This window comes from Tauraco erythrolophus, chromosome 2 (genome assembly GCF_009769465.1).
Source record: "Tauraco erythrolophus isolate bTauEry1 chromosome 2, bTauEry1.pri, whole genome shotgun sequence".
Taxonomy (NCBI): domain Eukaryota; kingdom Metazoa; phylum Chordata; class Aves; order Musophagiformes; family Musophagidae; genus Tauraco; species Tauraco erythrolophus.
In genome coordinates this window covers 102,666,437-102,675,652 of record NC_141466.1, presented here as the reverse complement: position 1 = coordinate 102,675,652, position 9,216 = coordinate 102,666,437, and positions in this window count along the sequence as shown.

Here is a 9,216-nt window from a genome sequence, read left to right as displayed (position 1 = left end):
GCCCATCAGATGGGATCAAGAGTGCGCGCTTAATAATCGAGAGAAAGAGCCCAAAGGTCCTAAAATTTCATAGCCTGTGTCCTCAATTGTCCTCAGTTGAAATTGTCCTCAATTTCACTGCTTTTTTCAGCAGTGAAATCTTCAATCACAGCTTGTCCAAGATACAATGGAGCATCAGCGTGTTTTCGGTTATGATAGATGTATTCCAGCCTATATTTTTCTATTAGCACAATAAATATCCAAGTGTTGTCATCCAGTGTAAGTACCGGTAGTAAACATAGACTGGGCTCTGACTCTGATCGTTTATATGCAGAAACATCAATTGAGCATCTGTCCAAGGAATGTTTTATGGTTAAGCTACTGGTTTACTGCAAACTGCTTAAATTGATTCTTACTAGAGGGTAGGCTATTTTGAGAAAGTGCTGTGTCGGGGAAATTATATCCAGCAAAAATTGATTTCATATGTATGATCACCAGTTTCACATAGCCTATCACAGGGATGTGAAGTACACATGACCTTTCCCTTGTAGATCAGCCACAAACTCTTCTGAGCTTGTTGTACTCCCTGTTTGCGTGATGGGAAAGCTGTGTGCAGATTTTGACATACGCGGTGAAGATTTGCCATAAACGATCAGTATGATCAATCTCGATTTGCCATAAATGACCAGTATGATCAACCTCCTGTGTATTCCTAGATAGATCTCTTCTGCCCAGTTCGAGAAACACTCTTTGTAAAGTGTCAAGTGAACCAGAAGGTTCAAAGAGAAACACAGATGCAAGTCCCAGCGCTCGACTCATTAAGGAAGTACTGAGTTTCCTGTAGAGTTTGGAAAGGCTGTCCATAGAATTAAATAAATTTTGGTTTGCTCTCCCAAGAGAGCTTTGGGAAGCTGTCTTGTAAAGCAGAAGGATATAGGCAGGTATGTTGAACAGCTGTTGGAAGGACAAATCCAGAAAAAGTTCCTATCCAGGTCACTTCCAGGAACATGTTTAACTTTAATCATGCAGCATAAATCAATCCTGTATTTCCCCTCTGTTGAGGATGGAGCATTTGTGCCTTTCCTTTGCAGTAATTGCCCCCTTCCAGCGCAGGAACTTCCTGCTGCTTAGTCTCTCCTATCTTCAGCCGAAGCTCCCTGAACTCACGTCAAATGCAGAACCAGTTCAGAAAAACATGCACCACGTGCCCTTTTTTATTTTGAAGCACTTTGCTGAAGTTACAGATTTCATTTTAACCTGAACATATGCTTCACTACATAGCTTCATGGCTTCAAACAGCTATGTTACTACTACTGGTTGTCTCCTGAGGTAATAAGTCATCTGCCAAGCTAGAAAAAAAATCCCTACAAAAGATATTTCAGATGGTTTAGTCATGTCAATAATTACATTATCATCCACTTCATGCAATCCACTAATAATCAAGAAAAAGAAGAAAACCATCCACATTTTGTAATCCACATGGTGATGCACTGTCCTTACACAAAAAGGTGAGTGGCAACATGTCACAGCTTGCCAACTTCAAATACCTTTCTGAATGCTGTCCCTCCTCAGTAGACTTGTATTCCAAAGTAGGGAGTGTTAAGTGTCAGTGAAAGACTTGAACTGTTCAATTAATGATCTAATGGATGAAGTAGGATTCAGGGTTTTTTACTCAAACAATCCCAGACTTGAAATATTTGAACTCCCTCTCACTTCTGCTTGTCTGATTTCCTGATAGATGTTCATGTGGATCCAATCGTTGGATAAGTTTCTGAATCAGCAGAAGACATCTGAACTCTTTGCAAAAATACAAAATAGAGGTGGTTAAAATTAGATATTTGAATCCATTGTATCTGAGTATGGTGCCATAGCTTTAAAAGGTGCTAAGCACAATGGGAGCTTTGCCTGATGATCCCTGGACACCAGAACTTTAATATTTAGGTATCTCAGTGCATTTGAAACTGTTCATTTCTGTCCTTTTAGAGTAAGAAGAAAAAGAAACCTAGATAAAGTTTTCTTGAGGAAAATGTCTCATTTAAAGCTCATAACTTTGAAACAATTATACTTATTTTCCAGGCTTAGCATTTCTTATATCACAACAAAACAAACAAAAAACACCCCAAAATAAACTACGTGTGATATTTCTGTCCTCTGCCATTATTGAAATATTCAGGCATAAAATATGCTACTGAAACATCTGAAAAAGGTTATGTTATTAATCCACACATAACTTAGAAATGTTTGGAATGATATTACTCAAACTTTTACATAAAAAAAGATTAGGCAAAACTAGAACAGTTTCAGTCAAAAAGAGTATTCTGTAAAGTTATGAATATATCAGCACAGTCTTGTAAAAATGTGTTCAAATTATAGATCAAATTCTACTTTGATTATACTGGATAATAGCTGTTTCTGTGATACTAAATGCTTACTAATTATAAAACCATATTAGAGGTTTTAGCCTGATGCTATCCCCCCTTTCCTTCCTCTCTTCCTTATGACTCCTTAGTGCAGATCACAGCTTTCTGTATTCTGAAGCAAGTTTAAGCTACCTCCATATGTGAAAGGAAGAGGTACACAAAGGAACTGCTCCTTTAATTTATAAATATGTGTTTATCTTAATAAATAAAGTGCCAACATTTCTCTCCAGGCTAAATCTAGTGTAAAAATTTGAATACAACCTGGAGCATAAGAACACAAAACAGAAATCTCATTACTTTGAAAGGGATACAAAGTATGTTAATGTAGTATAAGCAAACAGATTAAAACAAATAAATAGGGGAAAAAAAACTGAAGCAGTGATGTACTACATGATCTGAATAAAAATATACTTTTGATTATTTATTTTATGAAGAATGAAGTGATGTGGGGACAGTGGTACCTGCAAGAATAGTAGAATAATTCAAAAGCAGAAATATTAATATATTCTCTATGCTACTTTTTAAAACATCACATTTAGACCTCTAGATGCAGCAAATTTCTTTCACTTCCCCTAATGATGGGTAAAGGATATCGGATTCCCAGACTCAGATAGAACGTTAAAACTGTGGATATTAAGGATCTCCCAAGAGACTCCTTCAGCTACATTAATATCAGAGATGGGAAACATTTTTCATCAATAGCACTTCAGAAAAATGCCATGCCTTTATGATTGTGACATACATTTTCATCGAATTATTTTGACAGTCACGGTCAGAACAAAAAATAAATACACAATGGTTTTATTAATATTTAAAGGTGGTGGGTTTTTTTCAAGAAATAATGTAATTTAAACATTTTAATTAACCACCACCAAAAAATAATTCATATAACTTGTCTCATCTTGGATTTGGTAAGAGTCAGCAGCCCTACATTTAACTCCTTTAGATCAGCTACCTATTTGACTTTACAAGAGCAGCATTAGGGCATGTATACCCGTTAGTTCATTTAAATTCAGATAACAAGAAGTAACTGACATAATTGTATGAGATTTAGATGAAGGCAGTCAACTCTCACACATTTCTTTTGGAGTATTTGCTTTAAAAAAATCCACAACAACCAAACAAACCTTTTTTCATATGAAAACTTAAAATTTTGTGATGGATTATTTTCAGTTGAGAGCTGGATTGGTTTCAGATACTGAACATTTGTAGCCTATGGTATCCCTTTTTTCTTTTTGACCCAAAATGCTTGGTATGTCCAAAAGCAGAAATATTTATGGTAGAGACCAAAAGGATGTCTTTTAGAAGTTCTCTGCTAAACATAGATAAACTTAGACTTATTTTTTTCAATGTGTTTGGAAATTAAAAAAAAAATCCAACAACAAAACCACCAACCCCTATTGTTTTCTTTGATTTTCATTAGGAAAAAAAACTTGTTTTCTAGTTAGATCAAATACAACTTTTCTTCGCCTTTACAGAATAGCTATCATATCCTGAAATGAAATTATGAAAGTTAAGAGGGTGCTTTGAGGATAGACGTGTGAAAGTTTTGTAGGTAGCTATGAGGTTACAGAGGTATAATTACTAATTAAGTAGCACTAACTCAGACATGTAGTGCTTTGCTCAGGCTCAGAAGTTCCCTATTACCTGTATGTAATGGGAGTGGATCATGCCCTGTCTTGTAGCAAGTCTTCTGCTTCGCAGGTTCATATATTTTGCTTTCTGCCCCTCTTGTGCTGCGTTAGAAGAAACTGGGGTTACACTGAAGGAAAAAATTCTTTGCATTATTGAGAGCTTCTACAACCCAGTACAGAAAAGCCTAAGAAAAAAAGTTTTTAGCTAGACAGAAAGTGAAGTGGGTATGTTTTCGACACATAAATGCAGAAGAAAAATGGAATATGACAAACTTAGAACCACACTCACAAATGTGAAAAGGAGAAAGAAAAATAAAATAAACTGTGGAGGAGTAATTGCGACCTGCTAACCCTTTGTGTCATTATTCTGTTTGTGAACTCTAAAGTCATGAGTCATGGTAGTTTAGCAGTCAACTGTTTTCTGGTTTTGCCAGTAGAGGCCATTAGGCATCGCACGTGGGAAAAGGCGTCTCTGTCAGTCCATGCCTCAAAGTTTTCTTCCAGCATTGACTCCCTTCTTTCCCTTATGAGAAGTATGTTACAGCAAAAACCACTGCTGGACTGGCTGTGTCTTAAAAAAGTTGAAACTGCCACCTATATGAGGAAGTGAAGCTTGGCTTTAGCAACTTCAAAGACATAAATATTATGTACTTGTGTAGCTAGCTACTACGTTTCAGTTCTCCAAAGACACGTGCAGGAATATGAGTCCTGAATCCTGATGTTTCTGATAGTATTGCGTTATGCACATACATACAGGCCTTTTTAGGCTTTGGCCATCATTGTAACTGGTTAAGGAAGCCAGGTAGAAAACACAGCTCAGCATGCCCTGTCTGTCCCGAGTGGCAATACTTAAAATACTGTAAACTATTACATCACTTCTTTATTGAGAAACTGCCCTAGTTTCTCAATTTTAAAAAAGTTTGAGTACTTAAATACTGCAATGGGAAAGGGCTGGAGGAAGGCTGTGGGAGTCATGAGACAGGTTTTATTAATGACTCTGTTAATGACTTCATATATGATTTTAAGCAGGTGATTAGGACTAAATTTTCAAAACTGTAGCTTAACTTGAGATACCTAGAATACCTCTAGTCAGATATTTTACAATTAAAGCACTCAAAATTCAGAGGCACTTCCAAAATGTAGCACTTCGATCATCCTGTTTCTCAGTCCTCCACTCTGTAAAGTGGTGATAATACCTACTTTTGAAAAGCATGTTCTTTTTATATTTAATTGATACTACTGAACTGATGCATAATTTAAAATCACAAAGAAAAAAAATTAGCAGAAGCTGGTAATGATAGTTACACCTTGGGCACACTTATTACTCTGCTGCAACTCGTCAACTGTGAAATGAGTTTGCCTTGGAGTGTCACACGTAATAGTGACAGATGCTCCGAGTTCTGTACAAGGTTCTGGGTGACAGTAAGAAGAATTCTAGCAGTGCTTCAGCTAAGTGCATATACCTTGCCACTATTCTCAGGAACCTTACTACATCCAGTGGTCTCTAGGCACACAAACATCAAGTTGCCCTGACTCAGACCTTCCCTTATTTTTTAAATTTCTTCTGATGTACTTACACTAAATAGTTCAGCAGAACAGTAGGCCTTTCTAGCCCGCTTTTCTGGTATGCTGTATCCTGCCATATGTTGTATGACTTGCACTCCTGTAGTGTTAGAAGGAAGCAGAGAGTCCATTCCGTTCCCTGGAGGCAAACACACTCAGATCCCCTCAGAGAGTTTCTTTTGGTGAAGTCCACCTCAAATGGGGAACAGTTTCCAAGTAGCAACAATACTGTGGTACTCTACAGAGAGAAATAGAAAGAGCAACAGCCAACAGAAGCATGGATAAATGGCAACTGATCCCAAACTGCATTGGGTGTTCAGCCTCAGGGGCCTGTGACAATTGTGACAATCTGAGGACCAGCTTTCCTCCGATGAAAGGAATTGCATTTAGCACGAGACTACGCTTGCTCCTTGTCTGAAATGGCTTAGCTGGTAGAGAAGAAAGGAATGAAAGGGCTCATCCTTTTCCCTGCACTCTGCATGGTTGGTTTGTGTTTGTTTGGTTTGGGTTTTTTTTGGATATAATACAAAATCAGTCACTCAAGCAGCATATATTTGGGGTGTTTTTTCTATGTGCTGCTCCAGAAAGCAACAACCTGGCAGGGCATGACTGAAGTTCACATTCCTGTCCTTTTCTGGTCCTGATGCAGAGAGTGAGCTGTACCTTTAGAAAACACTTCTTCCAAGGCTCACCCTGTGGGCGTGAAGAGGCTGATTTAGGGCAGGGGCTTCTCTCTCATAGCCTGATCCATTCCAGAATTCTCTTCTTATCACTTTGTCCCAAAATTACTCTCAGAAAGGACAATCTAATCATTGAGTTTGAATATTAACAGACTCCTGTTACAGTCCTGAGCAATGCCAGTTAAAGGCAAGTTTCCCTGCCCAAGAAGCCTGTTGTAAATTCTCTAGATGAGGGCTGGTAAACTAAGAACAGACCTGATCTGGGTTTTACTCTCCACGAGTTTCTCCAGCAACTCCATGTCTAGAATAGTAACAATCCTGCGAATGGCAAACTCACAGTGAAGAGCAAAGAAAGCTACATATGTAAAGGCTGAGAGGATACATGTATTAGACTGAGTGGATGCCTATTTATGCATTTGGAATACATTTCCAGTATAGAAATACCATTGTATTTTTCCATAGAGATGTATGGTGCTGAAGCTTTTTATATCAGTATAATAAAATCACCATCCACTGGCAAGAAAATAATTAAAATAAAACATAATGGTGACAGTCCCTGGCACAGCTGTGTTTGCCTGGGATTGTACTGCTCTACAGCTCTGCCTAACTGAGCCAGAAGTCTCTAGTCTAGATGTGACCTAAGCATATGTTCTGCAACTGGTGGTATGTTTTTGTAGCATAAATTGGCTCTAATCTATCTAGCTCAGATAAGAACTGCTAGGAAGGTATGATATCATGGGTTTTGGTCTTGGCTAACAAATCAGGTGCATGCCTGAAATCAGGCTGGCTGGTAGATGCTGCACTGAAGTCACCGTGTCACTATGTCTGCCAGAACCAGGTACCTTAAAGCTGCAAATCCTGCAGTCCCATTATCAGTTGCAACCTGATGTATTCTGAGAGATTTATTCCCGATGAAAGCCAACAAATTGAGGAAGAGCTTAGTATGTTCTTTTAAAAGAGGTTGGGAAGAGTACCAAAAGTATAATTAAACTAGAGAGAGTTGGAGAGCTAATTAATCACACATTGACAAGACCTCTTTTGCTGAGACATTTCACAGACAACATTAGGAGTGCCTTAAATAAATTCCTCAGGTACGTGCTTTGCGAGTGAAGAATAAATTAGTAGGAGATTGGCTGGACAAAGGGAAACCTTGGAATGGAGTCAGAGGTTGGACCAAGCTCAGTGAGACTGGGCTTTTCTTCACCTTTAGGAAAGATGAATTAGCTATTGGTATACCCTAAAGATCATTTGTAGCATGACAGGAGTAAAAACGCTCTTGAGGATGCTTTTTTCATAACCTTGTGTCCAAAATTAGATATCTAAACAATAATTTGACTTTCAAAGATAGTCAGCATTCACCAGCAATCTTTGATTTCTTGCCAGGAAGGGACTGATCCCACTAACGCTCGACTTTTGTACTTGTACAAGCACATCCATCAGGTTCAAAGGAATTCAGTGGATGTACTTGTAGTAGTGAACATCTTCACATACATGATGCTTGGAATATGTTCCTGTCCAGTGTGGATTCAGAGCCAAAGTTCCTCAAATTTCACAAGGTTTATAACTTAGGTTCTGGCTTTCATTTCATTTTTGACACAAAGATGTTTCTGAAAATCTCTCCAGCATGGAAACCAGATTTTATCCTTGTGCATCTGTTTAGTATAACTTTAAGAAATGACACTCCTTTTAAAGAGAAAACAACACAAAATCTCTTCTTGTTCTTTCATATTGCTGTATTTGGAAAATCCTGAAAATATGCTGACATTTCTCAAAGCAGTTATTCAGGAAAGCACTAGAAACTGATGTAAGTATTAGTTTTGTAAGGACTCAGCCAGATATATTTCCCTGCCACTTCGACTGCAAAAAAAAAAAAAAAACTCTTGAAAATCCAATCAAACTATCAACCTTGGGCAAGAACACCTCAAAAGCAGCTCCAGTTGTGTCTCTATTAATTCAATAAAGCCCGTTTCAAGTCCTGAAAGAACTTTACACACTCCCTCCACCAGATAGAGCTGTTTCTCCACAGAGCTGTTGAGGATTCACAGGCCAGGGAAAGGTCAGGGGCTGACTCGAGGTAACAAACTGCCTGAAACTTCCTCCCGCTGCCACTGCCTCTGTCACTGCCACTGCCCCTGCCCCAGCCACTATCACTGCCATGCCACTCTATGTGAATCCCTGAGCAGCCTCTCAGGGATTTGCAGGAGTAAAACTGTGTCTTGGAAGGTGCTGTCTGCAGATGACTCTGTGCTGGTGCTGCAATCGTTGCTATCCGTTACCAGTTTGATGTATTTTCTTTCCTAAAGTAAGAATACATAACAGAAGCTGATGGAAATAGGCTGTGCTTTTATGATCTTTTGGGAGTCTTCTCCTTATAGCTTTACAGGAGGCCCTAACAATGTGGTTCTGTCAAGTAATCGATCGAACTGAGGCAACACTAATGAAAAATTAGAACACCAACGTGGAGACAGTCCCACAGGTGAGCAGCCTACATGGGGAGCAGTCCTGACACAAAGCTATGTGCAGTTTGGTCTCAGAGGGCTGAGCAGAGGGACTTCTACCAGCCAAAGTTACTTCTCAGGAGTAGATAGATCTCCTTAACCAGTCCTGACTCTGCGTACCCTATAGGCCCTGTGTCCTTTTAGAAAAAACCCAGCTGGGAAGCATACCTAAAGCATAGTAACTACAGGGCATTGTTTACTACTCTGCTGTAGCCTTTGTAACAGAATACAGAAACACATCCAGGGTGCTGCTTACTGCCTTTCCACAGCAAAAATATTGCATGTGCTGTGTCTTCCTCTGCCGAATCTCTCGTGAGAAATAGAAGGAATAGCGTTTTCACTTCAGCTCTTAAGGAACCAAATCCTTCCGAATGCATAGCAAGAGAACAGAAAAATAAAATCAAGCAAACAAATATTTAAAAGCATTTCAAGTGAAAAATGG